The sequence below is a fragment of the Urocitellus parryii genome, chromosome 1, assembly GCF_045843805.1.
Source record: "Urocitellus parryii isolate mUroPar1 chromosome 1, mUroPar1.hap1, whole genome shotgun sequence".
Classification (NCBI taxonomy): Eukaryota; Metazoa; Chordata; class Mammalia; order Rodentia; family Sciuridae; genus Urocitellus; species Urocitellus parryii.
In genome coordinates, this window is record NC_135531.1 from 71,606,835 (window position 1) to 71,633,773 (window position 26,939).

The 26,939-nt window shown below is 35.5% G+C and overlaps 1 long non-coding RNA gene across 3 annotated transcripts in view; it reads left to right on the top strand.

The window, feature by feature from the left end:
- The window catches only part of LOC113196719 (uncharacterized), a 161,407-nt gene that overhangs the window by 100,923 nt on the left and 33,545 nt on the right, over positions 1 to 26,939 (top strand). The window contains exon 5 of one of the 3 annotated variants that reach the window (XR_013343898.1): positions 9,543 to 11,179. The exons of the other annotated variants lie outside the window; for them this stretch is intronic. This is a non-coding gene — a long non-coding RNA (uncharacterized LOC113196719). Of the gene's footprint in view, positions 1 to 9,542; positions 11,180 to 26,939 lie in introns of those variants that run through there. 3 annotated transcript variants of the gene reach the window in all.

Below are 26,939 nucleotides of genomic sequence, written 5' to 3' on the forward strand. Positions count from 1 at the left end.
TTTTTTTTGTCTGATCATTAAATCTGTTGCTTGGTCTCAAAGATAAGGTGTTAGTAAGTTCTATAGTTTGGATCTTGATTGTCCCTCAAAGGCCCATGTTATGAGGGCTTGGTCTTCAGCCACTTCTCCAGGGTGCTATGTGGAAGTGGCAGAACCTTTATGAGGTGGGGACCAGTGGAAGGATGTTAGGTCACTGGAACCACAGACTTGTCCCCTTCTCTTCCTCTCTCTCTCTCTCTCTCTCTTTTTTTTCTCCATGAGTGCCATGAGATGATGCATGGTTAGGTGTTAAAAAAAGGATCAGGAGCAAGTGTAGGAGAGTGGGTAGCACCATCTGAGGGCTCCACCATCTGAGCCCAGTCATGATATAGAGCCTTTCCATAGGCCCAAAAGTAATGGGCAAACTGATCATGGACTGAAATCTCTGAAACCATGGATCAAAATTGGTGCTTCATCTTTATAAATAGATTTTCTCAGGTATTTGTTACGCTAGTGGAAAGCTGATGAATACAGTATTACATATTGTACTAATTTCCTTAAGCGTCATGGACTAAGTATAGTTATTTTGTAACTGATGAACACAGTTTGCAGAGATTATGATATCTATTCAAACATTACAATATATATATATATATATATATATATATATATATATATATATATATATTTTTTTTTTTTTTTTTTTTTCCAGTGAGGTCAAAACCTTTTCAAATCCTGGGCTCTTTCCTTTTTACCTGTCTGTTGTAGTTTCTACAATGTGAAGGCTTTAACACTTTGTAAAGTCAGCCAAAAGAATGGAAAAAAAAAGAGCATTTCTGTGATAATAAGAGAAAGGCCAAAAAGAAGTCCTTTTCCCACATGAACCTAAATTTCACCACTTGTATCTAAGTGTTCACTGTGACTCATCTCTCATGAATTTCCTTTTGCCTATACTATGTTTCTTTTTTTATTTGCAGAGCTTGAGGATGGAATATAGGGACTCATGAATGCTATGCAAGACCTAAACCTATAAGCCACATCTTCAAATATATATATATATATATATATATATATATATATATATATATATATATATAATCTTTTTTTTTTTAAGAGGGCATACTGGTTATTAAACTCAGGGGCACTCGACCACTGAGTCACATTCCCAGCCCTATTTTGTATTTTATTTAGAGACAGGGTCTCACTTAGTTGCTTAGTGCCTTGCTTTTGCAGAGGCTGGCTTTGAACTCTTGATTCTTCTGCCTCAGCCTCCCAAATTACAGGCATAGACCACTGCACTCGGCCCCTCCATATGTTTTAATATCTCATGTCATTCTGAATTTGCAAAGATATGTGATTAGTCCTTATTTTAATTAATTTTTAAAAATCTGATACATAAAATATATAAGTTGTACCTATTTATAATGTACCATTTGATGTTGGATACATGTATACATTGTGTAATATAAAGTCCTTTTTGAAATAGCAACATTAGATTATTTTAATAATAGTTATTTCTTACTAAGAATTTGCTAAATGCCTATCACTGTGTAGCAACTTTATATACATATTGTGTCTGTTGTTGCAAGTCTACAAACCTATTTCACAAATAAGTAACTGAATAAATACCCCCTCCCCACAAGCTGTATTCAGGTGTACTTGACAAATAAAATTATATGTACTTATGGATATGTAATGTATATCAGTGTGATATTTTGGAATATGTACATATACACACAGATTGTAAAATGATTATGGTAATCAAGCTAATAAAATCTACTATCTCACTTTTTTTTTGCGATGAGAACATTTAGGATCTACTCTCTGAAAATTTTGTGTATATCTAGAGTCTTTTTAAACAATAGTCACCATCTCGTACATTAGATCACCAGAATTTATTCATCCCACATAACTTAAACCTTGTGTCATTTGATTAATATCTCCCTAATTTTTCTATTCTAGTGTCTGCTTCTATGAGTTCTACTTTTTTAGATTGTTCATATAAGTGAGATCAAGCAGTATTTGTCTATCTGTGCTTGACTTTTCCAATCTAGTTCTGCCTTCAGATTCTGGAATATTTTCTCTTGTTTTCCCAAACAACGGGCTTCTAGAATAGTTTTGGAATCATGTTGACTGAGCCTGTTAAACTTTGTCCTTATAAAGACTTGATTTAGATCAAGCTCTAATCCTGTGGCCGTTGGCCAAAAGACTTCTCCAAAATCAGTTTCATTTATTGCCCACCTTCCAAGTCCTCACTGTATTTGTGGACAAATTCTAGTCTAGTTCCAGAAAAGCTATTGAAGGGCAGCAGTGTAAGATGTGCTTCTTTTCATCATAAGACTTATGCTCCTGATAAATTAAACATAAAACAACCAAGGGTACCAAATTTGCATAGAGTGTTAGAAAAGGGAAAACAAGTTAGGGAAGAGTACCTTGGAAATCAGGCAGGATTGGAATAAGCAGAAAGAAGAAATAGGCATTTGGTAGGGGCAGTGGGAATCACCATGAATGGCCTATGAATGTTTTTGTTTATTAAAATCTTATGACTCATTTCTGAACCCATGGTTAGTTCTTCCTAATGATCAATCCAAAAACTATTGTGGAGTCTCATACCATATGGTCATGATATGAAGACTGTAGTGCAGAGCAAGACTTTAGAACAGCCTAAATATTCTTTAATTTCTGAAATCAAGCAAAGCACTTACAGGCCTAAAGGTAAAAGCAGTAGTTATGGGGCAAAGCACACAAAGACTTGTTCAAGACAGTAATCCTAACCTAAAAGACCAGCCTCCATCTGGTTTGGACCAATTTAATGTGTCGGTAGAGGTATGATATTTAAAATCATTTGGAGAGAGTAGGGTAGTATTTAACTCCAAAGAGTGTGATTTTTGTAGTATAACTTGATAAAAAGGGCAGTACCACAGACAATATGAATCTGGCTTGATGATTTTTTTGTTTGTTTGTTTCTTGATACAGCTACCTGTGCTAAAGCACCTAGGATAAACCTGCTAAGAAAATGTTGAATTGTTTCATTTTTTTGCTATTGATTTTAGGTAGTTTTCTGTAAGTCAGTAGAACATCTAAACACAATGTCTTTCCAACAGCCTTTTACCCCCAACACTTTTCTAGCTACCTGCTTTTTGCACCTGCAAGTCATTCCTAATAATTCATCTTGCATTATTTGTACCAGTACTTAGAGGAATTCCTGTAGGATTAGGATTCAAATAACTTGGGATTTTGTAAAAATTGCAATGTCCAGTCTCTGTCTAAGGTTCAGATTGAATTAAAATGACTGGGGCATAGGCATAAGTATTTTATTAAAGGGCCTCTTGCAAAATCTAATGTGCATATAGAGTTAAGAACCATTGATTTAGTCTTTGGAAAGGTGATTGTAGTGGGTTTTATCCTTGATGTAAATGTCACAATTGAAAAGATCTTCAAGTTGAGCCACTATGAACCCTTTTAGGAATACTGAGAAATGTCCCAATGGGCTACCAGTTCCATGCTACATGATGGAAATATTTAAGGAACTTGCCTAAAGGTGCTTACAAAAATCCTAACTTGCATCTTCTGTCTCTAAATCCTGATTCCTTTCTACCAAGTAAATTATGCATGGTTTTATCAAACATCACAAACTTTGGAGAGATTTTCCTTTCCAAAATGGTCACACTATCATCGTGTCCTGTTTTATTTTTATGTTTTCAAAACATGTTGTCTAAAATCACCTTGTTTATTATTGATTTATTATCTATTTCCTCACTCTTGAAGTTGTTCCATGAGAGCAGGGAACTTTGGCTATCTTGTTCACTGCTATATATCCTTGGCATCTGAAAGAGCGACTGGTGTACGGTTGTTGAATAAATGAATGAAATCAGTTAGAACTTTGTATTCCTACAAATATGTCAACTCCATCATGTAGTCTATGTCTACGTGGAGGAAGAACAGGGACACTTTTAATAGGATGGGAGGTTTCTCAGAGCAGCAGCTGCATTTGAGGCAGAAAATCAATTTATACCCTGGATGACATTTTCAAAAGAAGTGTATCTGGTAGCATGGAATCTTCTTGTGACAGGGCTTATGTCAAAATACAAGGATGTCTGGATGAGTGGCCCACTTTCTGTAGAGAGGGTGTGCCATTCAAAGATGCCCTGAACTGTACATGCAATTTAGTTCTTGTTCTAACAGACTCTCTACCTGCACAAATAAGAAAGTGACAATGACTCTGTGAGTATACTTACATGCAGCAAAGAATTTGCATGTGAATGCATATATGTATAGTATTTTAAAAACTTGGCGGGGAAAGAAATGTGGTATACAGATTCTCCAAGTTAGCTAGTATTTATAATATTTTTGGTAATTGGGTGGAGGATTCCTGTCTGGTAAGTTCTAAAATATTTGAAACACAGCTGTTGTTTAAGACCTAAAACTCACAATAAAATGGGGACAATATCAGAAAAAAACGTGGACTGTTAATCACAACTTATGCAAAACATGCTAAATGAATGAACCCGACCACTTGTCATGTACACACTATTGTGCTAAGGAGTGCCTTGCCTCATGCTATTTGTTACTGGGGGAAATCATTGCCAGAGCAGTTTAGCTAATTCATTTCCATGTTTGGAGTTAAGTGACTTTAGCAGTGATCTACTTCCCATTGTCTGCCTGGGACAAGCCTTTCCTTGTCAGTACTTAGCTGGCTGTTTCCAGAACTGAGATAGCGCCATCAAAATCCTGTTCTTAACTCAGGAAGATAGAGACAAGGAAGCTGGCCCTGCCTATGAGGCAAAGGGAAGACACAGAGGCCAAGACTGATTTTATGTGTAGATGGAGCTAATAACTGCTCATGTGGTGTCAATTCAGCATCCTCAGTGATAAACATACTTCTTCAATTTTTCCTTTTCCCTCTTCCCATCCAAACACACAAGAACCAACATGTGCATATAATTCATAGGAGAAGGCACTCTTTTATTTTATAACTAGAGAAGATAAAATACTACAAGCAGAAGAAAATTATCAATCAATATTTTCCTGGATTTGAAAATAACTGGTGAGCTGGCAATGTAACTCAATTGTAGAACACCTCTTAGCAAGTGCAAGGCCCTGGGTTCAATCCCTAGCACCACAAAAACAAAACAAAACATGAGTCTAACTCATAATAGAGAATTTCCTTGGCTGGAAATATAAGGCAGCTAATAAATTTTGGGCTTCTAATATCTGCTCAGTTCTGTGTTAGAAGACTTACATAGGCTTTAAAAATTTTATTAAATATTAAACTTAGATAAGAGTTTAATAGGAGGAAGATCTTAGATGCTTGAAATTAGGTGCATAGTAGAAAAATCCTCTTAAATTGGAGGCCAGGAGTTCTTCTGGACAAAAATTCACCCACTTCAGAATTTTCCTTGTGATTGGATTGTTTTCAAAATGGGAACACAGGATTAAAAAGTGTCTAGGCATTTATCCTTGAATCCTAAGAGATTTTACAGAATGAAAAAATTCACAAAATTAAAACTAAAACTGTTAAAAATAAGTTGAAGTAATAATAGTGCATCATCAATAAGTTAATGACTATTGTAATTATAAATTAATAGAGGTGGCTCCTTTTGACCTGCCCCGATGTCATGTCAATTGATTAAATGTTCTGAGACAATGAAATGGAAAAAGACAACTTTATTATAATGCTTCAGGCAGGGAATATTTTTATTTTGCTATTAGGAGCACATCCACATGTCAATGACCAATTTCATTTGGAAAAAAGACACTTTTTGGAAGATGCACAATTAGGGAAAAATCTCCAAGGTGATCCTTCAGTCTGAACTAACCACCTCTATTATTTTTAGTTGACATTCGAAATCATAAAAGGTAACTTTTTTTAGGCTTTATTTTGATTTAGAGCAGAGAATTGTTGGTTCCATCTGCTCATAGGTGTCACAGGCTGCATGATCCTGCTGGTCTGGCATCCTCAGGAGACATGGCTATGGGCATGTTCTGTGTTGCATCTTTGCACCTTGTGACAGAAAATAAAGTGGAAAAGGTGTTAGGGAACTAGTAAATTTCCCGTTACATTCTCCTGCTATCCAACTGAGATGTTCTCTTCTTGCAGGTCTCTCGGCAGCCATGGGTTTGACTTCTGGTACTATTGTTGGAGACTTGGCTCTCTGTGGAGATGGGGAGAATCCAGGAGGGAAGTGGATTATAAAAAATAGCTTACTCTAAAAAAATATCAGAACCTATCTTAATAACTCCCACACAGTATAGAAATGTATATTAATATTTGGGGATAGTTGATAATAAAATAAAATTGACCACATGTTGGTAATTTGATAAGCTATAAACAAAACTGGTTCCCTGTCAGGAAGAACTAACTCCCTAATCACCTCAAATATGGTCCATTGAGTGTACCCACAAACACATAATCTTGGATCTCATCCCTATTAGGTAGGAAGCTGATACTTCTAGGCTGATACTTACCATGGCTCATGACTCTGTGCCTTCAAGGGATGGGCAGCACTTTCTTTGCACCCCCAGAGACCACAATTAATGTGATATTGAGCACATCTGTTTTAGGTTAAACAATTGTATCTCTCTGATCTTATCATCTGAGTTTTTATTCTATTCATTATTTTTTATTGAAAAAGGTTGGACATGAGAAAGGAATAGTCAAGCCTTTTGAATGTTCAACTTTTAAAAATATAGATGAATTCATTGTCAGTTTCTGTAATCAAGTTTATTGCTGAATCATACCACTAGGATGATTAGTCTCACTTATATTAAGTGAGAAACCAGAACGTTTGGCAACCAGAATGTTTTTCACATTCATTTACATGTACATTGTGTCCCAGGTGTTATGCTAGACTTGGGACTGGAAATACAGTGGTCCTTACTGCCTGAAGTTCATGGTCAATGTGATATTGAAAGCTAATCAGGCATTTACAGCTCAATGTGTGTGTGTGTGTGTGTGTGTGTGTGTGTATAAAATTTATTTGTGTGTGGCAGAAGGAAGAATTACATGTATGAAGGTGTATAGAAAAGACACCAGAGTTGAGGAGAGCCCCTGGAGGAAGTGTTGTTTAATTTGAGGACCTCAAGAACTCCCTGTAGAGAGGAATGGATAAACCAGATGCAGCTCATGTGATGGTGATGGCAGTACATATACAGTTAGGCATTCTGCCCACCCAGGGTGTGTTGTATTTTGTCACAACTTCAAAACAGAAATAGCAGTAGGGCACTAAGTGCTAACAGATGACATGAGCTAAACATGATGCTGTGTTCTCCTAGGTCTCACCTACCTTAAATTCTGTCTTTTAAAAATTGACTTTTGGACATTTGCCATTTTATTTTACTTATCATTCTGAAAAGTATTTATCCTCCCTATTTACCACTCATTAAAATAGCGGAATTACTATTTTAGGGACAAATCAGTTTATTTTCAACAAATACATCGGATGATTAATAAACAATTTGCTGTTGTTTTTTATTATTGTTTGTGCTAGGATGAAGAATCCTAGGAGATCTTTAAAAAAATATTTAATCTAGAGACAACAATGCAGAAAAGTAAATGATTTGGTAAAGAATTGGAAGCATATGGGCAGAAATACAGTTTTTGCTGGATTTGTATGTTTCATTATGACTGCACAAAATGCAGCATCATTTGTGTGTAAATCACAGCTTCTAAAACTGGCCATTGTGAATGCAGTTGGTTGCAATATCAAGAGAACAGGGATTAGGACTGTAACTGAGATTCCTTTTGTGATAAATTATCTAGCTCCTGGCTACCATGTATGAGCTCTATTAACTGCCTATAAATTGTTCATCATAAAATCTAGTTCATTCTTGTTAATTAGGCCAAGGCTTTTAGAAAGAATTTTTTTTCCTTTCTATGAAAGCCTAGGCTAACAAGAGAGTAGCTACACCAGAATACTGAAGAAGAAAGGGACTCTCTGCTAAACATGATGCTGTGTTCCTTAAAAACCAATAATTAAAAAAGAAATTCCTAAAATAAAATTACATTGATTTCTTACCAGCAAAAATGGAATCACTCCATTGAAGTCAAAGAAGAAGGTTAAATAGAATCAAAATAATTACATCTTCTCACTTTCTCAATCAATAACATGCAAGAAAGGAATGGTGTATGTATAAAAGAACTGGATATACCCATTAGAAATTAATACCAAGCAAGTTCCGGAAAGACAAATAGACATATCAAATTCTGCTGGCATGTCATTCATGTCATTTTATTATGCATTTTATTCACAAAATTGAACTTTTAGGCAAAATTATCTTTGAGAAAATCTTGTATTTGTTGCAGATCACCAGTTTTTTTTTTCCCTGCTGTATTTTGCTTTTTGTGGTGCTCACATAAGTGATCAACTGGCAGGCAGAGAATGTTATGTTTATATTATCTCATATTTTGCATTGCTAACTGGCTCCCTTGATACCATTTAAGGTGCATCCCTAATCAGCTCTCACGTTTCACACTTCCCTTGCAATCTCTGGATTTTATGAAGAGTAGACACACCGTGCCCCAGTTCTGGACGCCAAAGTGGTTGTGACTTCAGGAAGTCCCAATAGTCAGAGCCACAGGCTGAGTCAAGCTGTGTGATTGCTCCCCAGAGATGCAGTTAGCAAGCCTCCCTGACAGAGGCCAGAGGCAAGGAACAGTCAAAGGCTAGAAAACTCTGCATGTTTGCACACACTTCCATGCTTAACACCCATTAAAGTGCAATTAAGAATGGTCAGAAATGCTATTACATTTGGGAACCCCAAATAATAGCACAAGTTGGAGAAAAGAGGGGAAATAAAACTTAGATTAAGGGGAAGTGTTGTATATTTAAAACAATGAGATTTTAGCTTATGTTACTGCTTATTTTCCCTTGCAAATGCTAATATTAGCTAACAGTTAAAGAAATTGTGGAAAAGTTATTTCCAAGATTTTTTTTTTTTTGTATTTGTTGGGGTTGATTCCCTCTTTTCCAATTTGCAAGATCTTAACTCTAGACTCTTCCCTGGTGATGTTGCCAGTTCCAGGAGAACTGTAAAGATGAGAGCTCATGTAAGTTCTTTCTACATTAGATGCTTAGGAAGTCAATGCAATTCTTTGCACTGCATGGTAGTAAGGGCTCCACAGGGGGCTTACTGGGATGGACTGTGGTTTGAATCAGAACTTTAAAACCAAGCTATGTTGATGCCTTAGAGGCCTTAACAATGAATGCTTTGGGGGGAATTATTTGCAATAGGATTTTATAGTAGTTCTCATGTTACAGAGAGATTGCTTAAATTCTGCTTAGCTCAGTTTTAATTGAAATAATTATTTTTTTATCTTTTTGAAAGACTAAAAGGGAAAGCTTTATGTGGTATTTATTTTATTAAATATTTTTAAAATAAATTTTTTCTAAAAATAAACAAAAACCCCTTGTTTTTTCATTATCATCAGCACCATTATCACTATTACCATTATTGTTATAATCAAACATAAAATTATGAATCATGTTTGGTGGTTCCAGTTTTCCCCAGATAACTGTTTTTTTTTTTTTTTTTTTTTTTTTTTTTTTTTTTTTTTTTTTTAGGCTTTTCTTTATGATTGGAATGGAGAAAATAAAAAAAGAATAGACGTAGAGAAATCTTGGGAGTAGATTCCAGCAATGATGAAAACTTGTGAAGAGAAGAGCCTGAGTAGACAAAGGCAGAGAGATGGTGGAGAAAGCACTTGTGTTCTCTAACAACTACACCCCAAATAGCCTATGCTATTCTTAGGTCATTTGCCTTTAATAAAAATTAGTCACAGGACATCACCTAGATGCAAGAGTCTGGGAAATGGAGTCCAGGACTGGGCAGTCTCCTTCCAGTTGTAATTCTGCCCTGGGCAGCACACATCTATGGCAGATAGCTGGTGGTCAGTGGTGCAAGATTTTCTACAGTACTTTAAGCTTATAAAATGCTTTTTTACAGCTATAAACTCTTCAACTTCTGAGATCATTTTAAGTTATGAGTGATGCTTTTAAATTTTTTTAAAAATTTGCATTTGTTCTTTTTAGTTATACATGATAGTAGAATGTATTTTGGCAAATTATACATACATAGAGTATAACTTATTATTTCGGATCCCACTCTTCCTGTTGTACATGATGCGGAGTTACCACGCTGGTCGTGTATTCAAATATGAGGATAGGAAACTTATGCCCAATTAATTCTACTGTCTTCCTGTTTCCCTTCCCCACTCTCTTTACTTTATTTTCCTTTGTCTAATCCAGTTTTATTATTTCCCTCTCCAACCTCCCTTGTTTTTGGTTGGCATCCACATATCAGAAAGAATATTTGGCCTTTGGTTTTTTGACTTATTTCACTTAGCATGATATTCTCCAGTTCCATCCATTTATCTGCAAATGTCATTATTTTATTCTTCTTTATGGCTGAGTAACATTTCACTGTGTATATATACCATATTTTCTTTATCCATTCATCCATTGAAGGACATCTAGGTTTTTTTCATAGCTTGGCTATTGTGAGTCCAGTTGTTATAAACATTGATTTGGCTGCATACTAATACTCTTTTTTAATACCTAAACATGTAGTCAGTTTAATCCACCAACTAATTAATTGAAGGAATTAATTCACCTGATTGGTTGACTAAATTCACAAAAGTTTTGCTGAAATAGTTACTATGGCATAAGAAAATTGTGCAGAACTTTATATAGATACCACATTGTCATTGATATAAAATTTGTCATTATCACTATACTTACTTTTTTTTATACTGTCACTTTCCCTGATATACATTTTCCAATTCCTAGAGTGCTCTATTGTCCTTGGTTACTCAAGAGACTGCTTCTTCCAGAGCTTAGTCTAGAGTATATGGAATAGGTTTGTCTCAGTACTTTTTCAACATAAACAAATTTGCATGTTGTGTTTTTTCTATTAGTACCTGATGGGATCAATCCTACAGGTCAACATTCAACTCCTTTAACAAAAACCAACTCTATCAATACTGTGTTGATAGATTATTAGCTATGTTAAGAGGATGCATTAGAAAGCCATGTATATTACCTTCAGATTTTTAAAGGAAATTTTAATTTTATCTCGATTTTTTCTAAGCTTTCAATCCATATTTTACCAAGTTAGATTTTAGGGTATTATCTCAGGCTTACATTAATGCCTAGTAATACACTTTATTAAAGCTAGACTTAATTTACAAAAATCTTTATAGCTAGAGAAATTTGAAGTTGAATATTTAACATTGATCATGTACTTAACTGTAAAATGCATGAATTCAATAAAACAGTCAATTGACAAATATAACAGGTGCCTTTTTCAGTTCTTTAAGATTGCACTTAGAGATAAATGACAGACTCCAAGTCACTTACATTCTTGAGAATTCACCCCAGCCCCAGACACAGCTACATTGGTAGAGAACACAAAATACATGTAAAAAAATGTTACCTAGCAACAAAAAAAGAGCCCACAACAAGGGTGTATTGGCTAGCATGAAAGATCAGATCTGTAGGTGATAAGAGGAGAGAGGTATTGAGGTCTAAAGTAGCTGGGACAGGATCACAGACAACGTGAGTCATTAGGACAGATTCAAAGGGAGGGTGTTGCGTAGATCAGTTGAGAGGCAAGAAGGTGGACATCTCCAAAAGAAACACATACAAATAAAATTGTAGACCCTGAATCTACATGAAGTTTTAAAGTAATGATATATAGATTTTTCTACCAGGAACTGTGGATTAGAAAATGAAAACAGAACATAAAACATTGAAAAGATAGGTTGCCATCTGATGGTGGAGAGCTTCAAGGTAAAATTGCTAAGTGGTCTTTACACAAGAGAACCATTGGACGTCTTGAGATGAACTGTTTGTTGGTAGCAACTTGGATCCTAAGTTCTGTCAGTAGCTTCAGATTTATCTCCCAAGTTAAGATTTAGAAAGTCATTAAATTTAAAGCACATTGAAACTGGTAATTCTCTGAACTCCATCATCTGTTTCACCTCCAACATACAGAACAGATGAGCTGCAACTGTGAGATGACTTTTCCTTTATCAAGACAGAGTCATTCACATTCCCTTTTTCTTTTTGGGATGTGTGATCCAAGAAAAAGCAGATTTTCATTTCCAAATAATTCTGTGGGAAATATACAGATAACTCTTCTTTGGACTTTAAAGGAAATTGTTTGTTATAAACATAAAAACAAGACTCTTTACAAATTTTTAACTTTGAAGAAGAATGACTAAAAATTATGAGGTGTTCTGACTCTTGGACAAATACAATAAGAATTGATGGTGGCATGACTCTTGACTAAAGAGAGTCAATGAAAAACCCCTGGCAAAGCTTGTGATTCCTCAGAGTTGTAAGTATGATTTACAATCTACCATGAGGTAAAAGCAATGGGTTGACCATGTTAATGCTGACTTCATTTACACCATGTACTCTCATAGCCACTTTTTTGACATCTACTCTTTTCCCAACATAGTTGAAAACATGCCTATTTATCTTAGGCGTGTTTTTATTATTTTTATTTTCTTTCATCATTTCAAATAATTCCAGCTGATATCTGCACATTTCCTGATATCAAAAAAGGAAGACTTCAGTGACAGAGAGGGAGATGGCAGGGATAAATAGTCAAAGGACTCAGTAGAAAAAAGCAATAATTTGTGAACCCTGAAAAAACTGTATAAAAAGATGGTCCTGGAGTGAGAAGGTAGATGAAAGAAAGGATGAAAGAGAAGAGGGAATTTAATTTGGGATGAAAGGATGGAAGGAAATGGCCAAGGGAGAGGGGGTTACCTGAGGACTACGTGTGCATAACACTGGGGCTAGTGGTTCACAGAGATTAAGATGGCATTAGTAGTGATCATTATAAAGACACTTCACATTTCTGGCATACAGTCAGTCTAATGACAGTAATTCAATGTAGCCTTCCCAAATCAAGAGTAAATAAAGAGTATTTCCTTTAGTTTTATTATTGAACTGCAGCCATGATTAACTTGTATAAGCCCCATTTTGTGTGTGTGTGTGTGTGTGTGTGTGTTTTAGTTTGTTGTCGAAGCACTGCTACAGTTCATTTTTTTTTTCACTTATACTCAAGGTAGCTGTGCATCAGCTTCTTAGTGTCATCAGCAAACTTTCTAGTTCCCAGCTTTTAGTCAATTTCTTTAGAAAACACTAACTTTAATTGTGTGAGAGAGGAGGGAATTTTTTTTTACTATTAAAAAGTGACCAGAGTTTTAGAACAACAGTTGCATTTTCAAAGAATAGAAAGGTATAAAAAATAGCCAGAAAATATATTTGGTATGTGTCCATAGAATTAACCTGGGAATTATTTAAGCATTTGGGCTCTCAAATTATGGGCCAGTAATTCAAAAATAAGCACTCACCTCTGGTCAAAAGAATCCCTATAGATACTGGCATGGGAGGACATAGTTTCTTTTCTTTCAATTCTAGATCAAATTTAAACCTGAGATTTTGGAGCTTACTCATCAGAGGAGAAATATCATGAGCTATTTGCTCTCTCTGCTATAACACAGCTCTGGCAAGCCTGGAAGTTATGTTGAGATCGTCAAATCTATAGTCCAGGACCATCTTTGTGAATCATGAAACCATATGCCACACTGGTTGTCTGAATTGAAGGAAAAAAACCCCAAAAAACAAGAAAAACAAAAAAACCCCAAGTCTCCACCATAGAAGCCAGTGATATGATTAGACAGTGCCAAGGGCCATTTGACCATCTTACACCTTCTCAATCTATGCATTTAAAAAAATCTTTGCTACTGCTTGAACCATGTAAAATACCAGAACTCCTGTAGTGCTAACAAGGAATAAAGATCTTGCACCAGATGGTGCCTCTTGTCTCCATCTATCTCTAGCCCAAACAATCTGCCAGAGTTTTGAAGAAAAATGCGATGTGATCGTGTTGCAAAGTATATGAAGAAACAGTACGAAAAGTAATCTGGCTGAAGCAATGGGACCCAGAAGGAAGGGGATGATTATCAGTCTTTGAGCCTGTAGATGAAGGTAATGCTATCTGCATTTTAGTCCATTAAACTAATGGCATACTGAAGTCTACCTATAAGGCAAGTGTCTCACTGAGATGTCTGTCTCTTCGTAATCTCTGCAACATATTAACATCAGTCAATATGGTTACAATTTCAGAAATTCATCTGGATATTTTGTTGACATAATACAAAATAAATAGTTTGGTGTTTTAAAAAAACTTTAGTTATACAAAAGCACAGGGTACAGAATTTTATTTCTGTATTGCTTTTCAGTACTGAATTTGGCCATCTTAATTATAAGAACTTGGATACAGTTTCTATGTTCCTTTTGCATACTATTCTTAATATTTTCTGTAATATATTTAGATGAGATTTTGCATGTGTGTCATTTGTCATTTTCTCTATCAGACTTTTGTGTTTTCAAGCATCCTGTCAATATTTTGACCAAAGCATTTGTACTTTGCTATAAGATCCATGACAATTTTATTACATACCTATAGGAATTTTTTTTTATCAAGCACCAATAGAATTTTAAAGCATTTCAAGGTCAAAGTATATTTAAAGGGAAAGAAAAGAGGCCTTTTCTAAACACAATCAATCTGAAAAGAACAAACTAAACAACTTAGGTTTTTGTTTGTTTGTTTTGCAGTACTGGGGATTGAACCCAGGCCCTCTATATGCTAGGCAAGTGGTGTACCAATGAGTCACATTGCTAGCCCTTAAATAATTTATTTTTTTTAAAATTTTTGATTCCTGTTTTGGAATGGTGTAAATGACAAGCCTAGAAAATAATAATGATTAAGTGAACAGTAGTAGGTCATTGGGGCAACTCAGGGTGTGGTCTGGAGACTGATACTAATTAGCAAACTGGTAGAGGTCTATGGTGAGAAAAATATAGACACTGACAAGATTTAGAAACTCTTAGAGCAATTTGATATAATTGTGACAGCTACACATGTGATCATTTTCCCAGAATTTCATCGTATTTTAATTTACAAAAGCATTAGTTCATGATGTATTGAGGGAAATAAAAATCAAGTTCAGTACCATGGGTGGTTTAGAAACATCACTTGGATTCTACAATGTTACATTTCATTTAGGATGGACTGTAAAAGAGACAATGGATCCACCTGGGAAGAGGGAATTATAGCAATCATCTAGTTATGGGTTAAACATGACTCAGGAGCTTCAGTAGTAATTGTGGAAAGAAAGGAATATATCTTGGAAAAATTACAAGGGAGAAGGAATAAGGAAATAATCGTGAATTGAATGGGCTGTATGGCTGGAAGACACATCCTGCCCCAAATCCAACATCAGACTGGATGGTGATGTTATTAGACCTAGAAAGCTTCATTGGAAAGAAGGCTTTGAAACACTTGATCATAAAAAAAAAGAAAGAAATTGGCTTTTTAGTTTTGAGTTAGTGATGGCAAATATCTATTCAGAAATTTTCAGTGAACCACGAAAGATTGTGATCCTTGACTGAAGAGTTCAATATTAGAAATTTAGAAAAGATGGGAAATTCTTCCTGATAATTTTATTCAGAGAAATTCTCCTCTTGATATTTTCTAATGCTTGACATAACACTGTTTGAAACTTTCCTTCTTTTGCTTTACTAGATTGATGCAATACATGGGAGTGGATGAAGGACAAGAGCCCATCCACTCCTATGTTTGCTGGTCATGTTGTCACATGCAAAAGCACTGAGAAAATGCCATGGTGGGGGTTTGCAGAAAATAAAAGTAGCAAACTCCTGCTTATTAATGATGTTCCTAAATGAAATTCTAAGTAAAACTTTCTAGTATCTCTAATTTAAATTTTGCAAAAAGACATAATATTAGAAATAGAGGTTTGATCTCCAGGTTATTTCCATAAAACTTTTTCTTCTTCATTAACTTCTTAGTAGAGTTTGAATAATGTTTTTAGTACTAACAATAGTATCACCACTATTTCCAACTGTGTTATTAGTTAATTTAGCTTCAAACATTTTGTGGATTAATAAGATTTTTATGAACTACGACAATTTTCCATATGTGCAAGTGTTTCTATTGTTGCTTGATACACATACACATATACGCCTACATATATAAGTGCCAGATGATCTCTTTTGACCCCTTGGGCAGGTAGCAAAGGGAGTGTGTAGACTCAAGTGAAAATTCATATTCTCATGTCTAAGAGACCCTGGAGTTTACCCCAAATGTAGTGAGAATTATTTGTTGTTAAGGTATCTATCATAAATGCCTTGACTTCACAGTTGGAAAGAAGTCCTTGTCATTCTTTTATGGAAGATCTAACCCATTGCCTGCTGTCCAAGGAAGAAGCCCTATTCTGCTTGTTACTGGACACTGAGAGTGGTGAGTAGGATGATACCTCTCCTGGAGTTGGGATGTATGCAGCATACAGAGTTTGAACCTAACATTCACCAAATGGCAGAGGCCAAAATAATGTCTGCTAAATCATTGTATTTTAATTTACAAAAGCATCAGCCCATGATGTATTGAGAGAAATAAAAACCATGTTCAGTTTGACATGTTCTCGACACCTACAAAAGTATAGGCAAAGTTACAATCTCCATTCTTTTCACTGTTTTTCTTCTTGACCCTCCCTCTAAAGCTTCACATTGCCTCTCCTTTTCGTCATTGTGTTCTTCCCTGTGTATGGACATCATTTGGTGGGCAAAGAGTGCCTGCTTATACTTTGCACATCGTTTGGGCTGTCATTTAGTGAGCTGGGTACTTCAAGGCAACTGCATCTCTATTCATCTATTGTCAGAGGTGGCAACGTTGCAGACAGGAATGTTTGTTATTGAAACAAACAAAGCATGTGGTGTTATAGATTTGTATGCAGAACCTTTACAACAAAACTAAGTAGCTATTTACTTTAAATATGCCAATTAACTGTTACTAATGTACAGTGCACTTCTAGGTTAAGGATGATTGATAGTAACACGCAGTGAAATGTTCTTAAACTACAGTCAGGAAATGTAAATGTACAAAATGGAAAGAACCAGCAGCTGACAGCACTAGTTACATGTTTCAAAACAACACTTTCAAATCGTTTCTTTATTGTTCTTTCATCCTTTCTCTATTCTGCATTTGTACAGTCTGGTAGCCAACAGTATACTAAAAAAGTTTTGGAAAAGAGAAAATGTTTTAGTATGAAGTAAACATCATGGGCCTAATCTCATTTGCTTCACTCAGGCAGAACTCTTAAGAACCACAGTGGGAGTTTTGCTTGAGTGCGGAGAATAGGCTTGTGTCTTTTAAATGTCTGACATGGAATTTGTTGCAATTACAAAACTAATTAAAAGGAAAGATGACTTCTCCTTTAGTTGCTATGCCCTGTCTTGGCACACGGCCACTTCTTCACTTGCTCTAAACCTGCATGGTCCGGAGAAAAACAAAGACAGCCACAAGTGTTAAACAAATACATATTTAAAAATTTTCTAGGAGTAACTTAAAGAGTAAGAAGAAACAGAGGAAATTAAGTTTAACACACTTTAACCGAATGTATTCAAGCTATTATCATTTTAACACAATAATTTTTATAGTAATATAAAAATTAAGTTATCTTGCACTCCTTTTTTTATATTATGCTTACTGCATATGCCAGTACAGATGAGCCATGTCTCACATACTCAGTGGCTCTCCATGGCTAGTATGGGACAGTACAGCTCTATCTATTGCCAAGAGGAACAGTCTACTGCCTGGGGTTGAACTACTTACTTTGGACAGACAAGAAGAGCTGGATATGCATCTTAAATTAACACAATGATCTGATTTGCCAATTACTGTTAAAACCTGCCATTTTGTTGAGAAGATTAGTTAGATTCATGAACTCAGCCAGCTGACATGATTTTATAAAGCTACCGGCTGTTAAATGTAAAAATGTTTGTGCCAGGGATACCATGTAAACATTCCTTCAGTAAAATCTTAAAAGACAAAAAGGAATTACTTTAAAAATACAAATGTAATGTTGGGTGTGGTGGTACATTCCTGCAATCCAAGCTACTTAGGAAGCTGAGGCAGGAGGATCACCATGTTAGAGGGCAACCAGGGAAACACTGTCTCAAAATAAAATATGAAAAGGACTAGGGTTGTAGCTCAGTGGTAAAGCAACCCTGGGTTCAATCCCTAATACCCCTTTCTCTTTGTCTGGGTATCTTTCTCTCTCACACACAATGTATTGAAGGTCTTTAGATACGCACCATTTAAAGGTTGATTGAATATTTCCTGATGCATTCCATGTTTCTTACAATAGAATTTTGGTGTGCATTTGTTTGAAAAACAATTCACAAGTGTGGATATGGTCAACTTCACCCTGTAAGAAGGGAAATTGGATCTACTTAACTCCAGTTAACTCTCTTCAGTAAACTAGAAATAATAAATAAATAAAAATAGTAATTCATATACATCTAAGGAGAAATCAAGCATGAAGCAACGGAAGAGAGTTTAAAAAGGTAGCTTTTTGGGGGGACTACTTGATTTTTTTTCAGAATCAGCCAAGTTGTATTAATTTAGGGTCTCTGTGTGCAGTAATTAACAGTAACAATGGCAAAGGTTATGTTATCTCATTCCAATTTGGGACATTTATGGGAGAAGCAACTTCTAGGACAAACCATAATAAAATAACTGATATGATAAAGTATCCAAAGTGCTGAAATGTCTTACAGTTGTGTAGCTTTGGACGTGTCATGGGGAATTGTGGAAAAGCAGCCAGAGCCTTTCCCTCTCTCCTGCTCTGCCTTGTTCTCTTGCTGCCTGCAGTTCCTGGCTTCTGTGTCAGCTGGATTCTAGGGGTTTGGCCAGTAGGAAAGTAGAGGGCTAGAGGAAGGGATGAGCCAGGGTACTTGCTCTGGCTTTCTGTGGTTCAGGTTCTACCTTTAAGTGTCTCAAGTGGCACCTCCTCTAAGCTTTCACTGTTAGGGATCCAGATCCCTCTGGGTGACCCCAACTCCTGGCACTTCCTAATCCTCCTGGTCTCTTTCCAGCCTAAGAAGTGCTAGTAGTTTCTGCTGTTTCTCATCTCAGTTGCCTCAGCATCTGCTGTTCTGTGAGCCTTTCTGCCTGTCCGTAATCAAATCCCTGGGTTAAATTGCCTCTCTATTTTAAATACTTAACATGGGTATTTCATCCCTTCTAGTTGAACTCTGACTGATACAGAAAGATGGATTCTGGAAAAAAATATGCATGGCTCCAAATGAGTTATTAAACAGATTGCTGTCTACACACAGACATAGACAGTGATCACTAAGAGCCAATGTGTTTCCTCAGAGCAATCATGACCAATTCTCTTTGCTTACTTAATTGGTAGTTGAAGAAATGCTGGCATTAGTACATGAGCAAGGCCTTTGAAGTGATCTCTCATGATGTCCTTGTGGTTAATAGACACATGTGGGTTGGATGATACAGATTTAGTTGGGTTTATAGGCTGTACTGGAAAATACCTAGAGGGAACTATGGCTGCCTTTCAATATTTGAGGAGGGATTAGATTAAATCTTTGAAACACTAGAGGCTAGAGTCAGGATCAATGTTTGAAGTTCAGGAAATCTGATTTTGGCTCAATAAATGGAAGTGCATTCTAAGAATTGTACTTCTTCCAAAATGGAATAGGCCATAAGAAAGATGATTTCTGCCCCTGGTTATATTCAGGTAGATTTGGCTATTAGGAGTAGTGGAGAGGAATTCTCTCATTGGTAGAAACTTGAAATAGATTTTCCCTAAATTGCCTTCTAACTCTGAAAGTTTAAGAATGAATGGTGTAGATAATCATTTATGAATGTGGTCATTTATGCTTGATATCAGCATGGCACAAAATCTAATTTTGTCATGTGATGAGACCAGAATGGGCAGTAAAAATTTGCATTGCCTTTGGGTGACCATAGATAGAAAAAAGATCACTGACCCAATTGTGACCAATTAGTCAAAATTCCTGCTTTACAGAGGCACAAAACTACCCGCTTCTAGTTGAAAGAGAAAATATTTTTTCTCTCATTTTGAGAAAGCTTATAAAGAAAGGGGCATAAAGAGAACAAATAACTCAAAATATAATAATTAATAGATAAATATTTTAAAATAAAAATATAAATGCAAGACATTTTAAAGGTTTTTATTGAGGAATGACATCAGTATTGTGTGGGTTAGTTATTTTTCCGGATGAAACCTAACTTTAAAAGAAAGTTTATGTAGAAGATGATGAAATTTTTAGCAGATATTTTTATCACCTGTTTTGACAGAAAACAGTTGAACCTCAGCTATAATCAATTAATCAATCAACCAATCAATCACTCAACAAGTTTCATCAAACATATGGCATGTTTAGCATCAGAGATAGCCATAGGCAATATTTTTTTTTAAGCAGGAGAATTTTATTACATGATTACATGCTTTTGAAAGATTTTTCAAATGACCTCTAAGTCTCTACCCTCTACTATTTAGGAATGAATCTGAGAAAGTATTTTGCAATGAGACACAAAATATACACTAAGTAATTCTTGTTGGGTTGAGGATTGAATGAATGATTGAATGGGGTATGAATGAGTGAATGCATGAGCAAATTTCTAATAAGAGGATTTTACTTATTTATGTCTGCTGAACATTTGTTGAGTACCAATTATAAGCAAAACACTGAATGAATTACATATTGTCCCCCTTTCAAAAGTCTCCAGGAGCGTGGTGATAGACCCATGTGCACAGAGCTAATTATAACACAACATGATAAGTGCTGTGCTACAGGTATTCACACAATGCTATGGTAACACATAAGAGCATGTGATGAATTTATTAATTCTGCTGCAGTGGAGGTTGGGCAAGAGGAAGGAGCTGATGGGAGAAAAGCTTCAAAAAGAAATGGCATTTAAACTGAGACAAAAAGAAAAAAAAACACACACACATTTTTTTTCCTTAGAAAAGAATAAGGGGAAGAATCCCATAAGCAGAGGAGAATTTGTGTAAAGAATCAAAAGTGCATTAAGATGACTACACTGTTTTCCTGGTTGAAACTGATCTTTGTCCTGCTATTTTACTGATTGTTTCTACTTTATTCCTCAAATTATTCAGCTTATATCTATTGAAATCTGCAGCCTCATCCTCTAGTAGATTTGGAGTATAAATCCTTAGGGCATGAGTACTAAGTCTCTTCATATGCATTAACCAGGGGTTAAAGCATTTTATATGGGAATACAGGGAGACATTGTTTGTTATAGATTTTTGCATAGAAAGTTGCTTAGTTTTCAATGAAAGATCGGCCTGGTCCATTACTCTGCACATACTAATATATCACTGGTGCCTAATAATCATTCTCAGTGGCCTAATAAATTCAGTAGGTAATGCACATTTCAAAACAAAAGAATTTAAGATTTATACAATAATTCTTCCTTTCAAAAACAATCTATGCTGGGCAATTTTTTCAGCAAAGCATTCACTTTTTAGAAACAAACTTATCTACAATATGACATATGATAATATTAACATGTTACTATCAAAAATTTTTTCTTGAAAAAACATAATTTAAAATTGCTGCTATGGTCCCTAACATTTAGATCTTTTATAACCTGCTAACTTTTATGGCAACTCATGAAGCAAAGGCACTTCCCACATGGCTAGATTTGCCCATTCTCTCCTGAAAAAAAAAAAAAAAACTTTGAAAAGAATAACTTTCAGGCTAAAAGAATCAAGGTCAAGAAACTGAGCACTCATACCTTTAAAGCATGATGATATGATATCCAAGAGCTACTTGTGGATGAAGCTGAAAATTTCAATAGCTATAGATTGAAGAATTCGTGTGATAGAAACAATCAGTAAAAGGAAATACTAGGAAAAGACCAGTTTCAGGTAGGAAGAAAGTATAGACAAAAATTTCCTAAGATTACTAAATTTCAAATGATTTATAACAAATCTTAATTTATTTTTCAATGTTACTGCTGTCAAAATGTTGTTCTCCTTTGAATCTACTTATTTTTCCATTACAATTTTTTTTAGGGTGGTTTAAAAACCAGTAATTTAATCCACATTCTGTTAAAACTTTGAGTATAAGTAATTTACCCAGATGTATTTTTCTTGCTTTAAAAATCTGATTTTAATTGCTAAATTCATTTAAAAAATCAATTCAATGAAAAAATGCTGTTTTTCCCCCTTTCTTATACTCAAGGGAAAGCATGGATGAACAACAACAAAAATGCTCTGTGCAGTCTCCTTTAATGTCTCACTTTGGTGATGTATGAAATCAAAACCAAATTGTTTGAATCAGCTAAATGTCTTACGTTTGAATTATCCAGAACACTGGTATTTTGCAGTCATTTCTTGTGATGATTTTATTTTGTTCTTCTGGTATGTACCATCGTATTAACACATGCTAAGAAAGGGACAGTTTTTAAATAATATGCTTTTGTTGCTAAATATGCCTCTAGTTTTGTCTGGACAAAAAATTATTCTGGAGTTTCTAGTAATAATGGTTAAAAGAGGATGAGTAGACAAAGCAACTGAAAGAGAGCTACATGAGATAGACTGGGGTTTATTTGATAAATAAAGGCCATCTTGTGTGACTCTGTGTAGTTATGTAATGCTTTCTCCTTTGAATGTCTTCATGATGCAAAAATATTTAAGCAGTTTTATCAAACCCATCAGAAAACCCTAGTAATTTATTGCATAGTATGTATATTACAGTGTAATCAAAGGGACTGCATTTGACTTCTAGAACTAAGTAAAATTATCAGTCATGTATTTACTACCAGAAAATGGTAACATAAAACTGAATGATTCAGGGTTACTCATTGGAAATCATTTATAAGGTAACTTTTTTCCCCCAAAATTATGATGGAATTACCTAATACCTGTTGTCTATAACTGAAGAGATCCATATCAGACTAGCTGAATTAAACCATAAGAATTTATTGTTAAGCTATTCCATTCTACAAAAGAACAGGAGATGCATCAACTGGATCTAGCAATGGGCTATAACTAGAAATCCAGCTAGGACTTCTTTCTCTATGTCTTGGACTTTCTCTTTTCTTTTAAGGAGTGATCCTCTACATCTGGGTGCACTCTGCTTTATCTTCTTTCTCTGCTTCCTCTTTCCCACAGCATCCAAGTTTACATACTCTCTCTTGAGTGAAGTAGTTCTCAATCCAGATTTCTAGGAAAGACAATCAGATTGAACCTGTCTAGGGTAGGATGAGTGCTCATCTTCAGCTGGGCAGACAAGGTGGGATCTTGTCTATAAACAGATTTGCCTGTTTTAATTTTTATGAGAAGGCAAGGAGTGTTGGCTTCAGAGAGAAGTACAAAAGTGATGCAGGAGACCTTTTAAAAGGTGTCTCATTAAAAACTGTAATGAATTCAATTCACTTAAACACACACACACACACACACACACACACACACACACTGTGTGAGCCTTGAGTTTTTCTAGAATTATAGTACTCTTTCTGAAACTTTACCATGAAAGGCATTTGAAAATATTTTGGCAATATGTTCTAGGGAATTTTATAAAATTTGCTCCCCCCTCATTCAATAAGCTCTAGGTCTATGTGTAATTATCCCATTGCCACAATCTCAGTTTCCACACCCATAAATTGGAAAGACTGATTTCCACCTCACAGGAGTTCTGATAACCAACAAGAGTATGTGTAAAGTGACTAATTACAACAGTGTATCATTCATGCTAATAGTTGGTATGTGGAACTATTATTACTATCTTTATATTTAGTGTGATTTAGAGTCACATAATCAGCATTTAAAAACCAAATGAAGTCATATATTTTGTTAGCTCAAAAGAAGTTACTTCGAGGCACCCCCTGAAGAACATGAAAATAGAGAAATGAATATTATTTTCTCAAAGTTAGACTATAAAAACAACTCATAGTGAAATAGAGAAAGTCACTTAAAGTCAATTTGTAGATATCTTTCCCAAACTTCCATTCTTCATAAACTTTCTACACATTGATGGATACATGTGTTAAATAGATATTATATTTAATGCCTACATTGTTATTCTTTTTTTCCATTAACTTTAATCAGCTCACCATTCAAAATTAGTAAAACTCATGTTTTTAATACTATTTTTGAATTAGGATTTGATATGCTGGCCATAGATACATATTTGTAGTTTTTAAACACACACACACACACACACACACACCACACACATATAACTATTCATACAAGAAGTGTTCATTCTTTTCCCACATAAAACACAACTGAGGAAAGATTGACTGTACAAGATAAAGTGACTCCAGTGCCTATAAAACTAACTTATCTGAATGAAAACTTACTATATTTAAAGAAATAAATATGTCAAACAGAAAGAGGAAGTTGGTCAGACATGGAACAGAGCAGAAGTGAGTCTCCACAGCGAACCTAAGTGAACAGCTTCAGCACTTCATGTGTGCCCTGGCAGCCCCATACTAAAAGCTCTACCTTATGACTGCTCTTCCTTCTAGTGAAGACAGACAAATCACATTATTAGAGCAAGCAATTTCCTTGTGACTTTGTTTATTTATAAAATAGGGATATTCTGTAGTTCTCAAAGCACTGACATTACAAAGCATTAGAATTCCTTGTTAAGGACTCTTTGGGCTCCCTGCCCAGTCCCCAGTGTGATGGTTTTTTGGAGGTGGATCATTTGAAAGTAAGTAGGTTTGGATAAGGTTACCAGTGTAGAAATCCTATGATAGGATTAGTGCCCTTAGAAGGAGAGGCGGGGATAGAACCTTCTCTCTGCTATGTGGGACTACAGCAAGCCAGAAAGCTGGGCTTCCTATGAACTGACTCCTCTGGCACCTTAAGTTCAGACTTCCCAGACTTCAAGACTGAGAAATAAATGTCTATGGTTTAAGTCATCCAGTCCATGGTGCTTTTCTTATGGCAGCCCAAATGGACTGAGACTATCCTCAATAAAAACTTAAAAAAAAGTAATTTTATTACGTGCTTATGTTGGATGGGCCAATCTGACTTACTAGGCCACCTTATTATTTTTCTCCTGATAAAATCATAAATTGGCAAAGGGGGTTAGCATATCTACTTTATAAGTTTTGTTAGATGAAAAACAACAGTTTCATTAATTTTAACAACTCTGATAGCTGATTAAACTGTGAGTCCTAGGGAAGAGCCCTGTCAATGGTGAGTTCACTAAGATAACTCTTGTCTGAACTCCTGGCTGGTAATTGAATTTCTACAAGCGTCAGAGTTATATGCAAGTGCTTATAATTTTGTGCTAATATAGCATATTAATAAACTATTTACTAGAGCCCAGCTATAAATATAATATTGCCAATACAATAAAGAAATTATTGGGTATCAGAGTTTATCATCTAACTAGGGAATTCACAAGTGCATTCATGAAATTTTTAAAAAGAGTACAAATACTTATCCATTTATTACCTATCAATGATCTGATGTTGAAAAGCTGAATTGGAAAAATGAAAGACTGGCTGAAGTCTACAATGAATATTTAATTGTGGAACTAAGTCTGGAGTTCAAAGTCCAGCACTCTTTTCACTGTGGATCTGGACCACAGTAATGCCTGTCTTAACAGTCTGGGTACCCAAGACTCTTCCACAGATATGCCACATATGCTAATTTCAGGAAAGGACTCAGGAATATGCATTTTAATAAACCCCTAGGTGAGTGTGGCACAGATCCTCTGCTTAGATAAACGTTGCCTTAGATTATGTAATGTTCCTTTAAAGTAACTTGAGAGTTTCAAAATAACATATCAGCATATATAAAATGCTAGAGTATTGAATTATGTTGAGATGCAGGGGATGAGGATGTGAGCCGGGGAAGGGATATGCTCTTTTGTGCAGGCCAGTGCTAAGTGGGTGTACAGAAGAGAGGTGTGGGTTTTCTGGGGTTCCTCCAGTGACTTGGACAATGTCTGCTCATCTCTACATTCAGCTCCCACAAGAAATCCCAAGAGGATTTTGCTCTGGAATTCTTTTTATACCCTTTCTTAAAAAAAAATAAAATAAAAACTGGACTGAAAATGTCTTGAATTAGGAAAGAATTCAGCATCAAATGTTTCTTTTTGCCCTTATATGGATTTTTCTGAAAGCTCTGTCTAAAATACCATGTTCTTTCTATGTCGTCCTCATTGTGAACACAGGCAACAGGATTCTGCCCTTGAATGGCTTTTAGGGGAAGAGACAGAACAAAACAATAAAACACTTTATGTTTCTTTTCAACAGCACAGATTTTTATCATGTGAGGGTCAGGGTTGAGTTCAAAATGTTGCTCATTTGGGAGCAAAGAATTTCTGTTTCTCAGATGATACGAAAAATCATAGAATAAATGAAGTATATAGGAAAACACTGACAGCTACTTTGCAATGATTGTGAATTGAAAAATTGTACAGATTGCTTTATATTTCAGAGTACAGTTAAGCATGAATACGTATCTTTAATTCATCTCTCAACCCTGAAGTAGAAGCCTGTAACTCGGGCACCCAGGCATTCATTCAGAAGCTGGGCTTTCAACATAGCAGTCACTGTCTACTGGGAGCCAGTATGGATTCCCCCTCAGGGGCACGGATAGTGGCAGGAAGTGACCTTTCAATTGGGCCATTGTCTAAAGAAATGTCCCAACCATCTTTTCTTGGCTTGGTTGGAGACTTATAATCGACACATTTGTGCTGTAAAGAGGGAGTCCTTGACAGAGCCAGTTCTTCTCTGAATAGCTAGTCCTCATTTGTTCTTTCCTTTGCCTACCATTCATCTTGCCTTGGAAATCCGCTGTGATTCAGCACTTATATGAGGGGTAATTCCTATTCCCCATGTCATACTTTCCTTCACCCAACTTGAGAATAACCTTATGATGTTTTGTCATATTCCAGAAAGCAGCACACTAAGACCATTAGACACAAGGCAGCCACATTAGTGGAACATGGCTTGTGCCTTTCTTCCTGTATTCCTTAATTTGGATAAAGATATATCTTTTCTCCCAGGTGTAGTGTATGTTTTGGGAAGATATACATAATTCT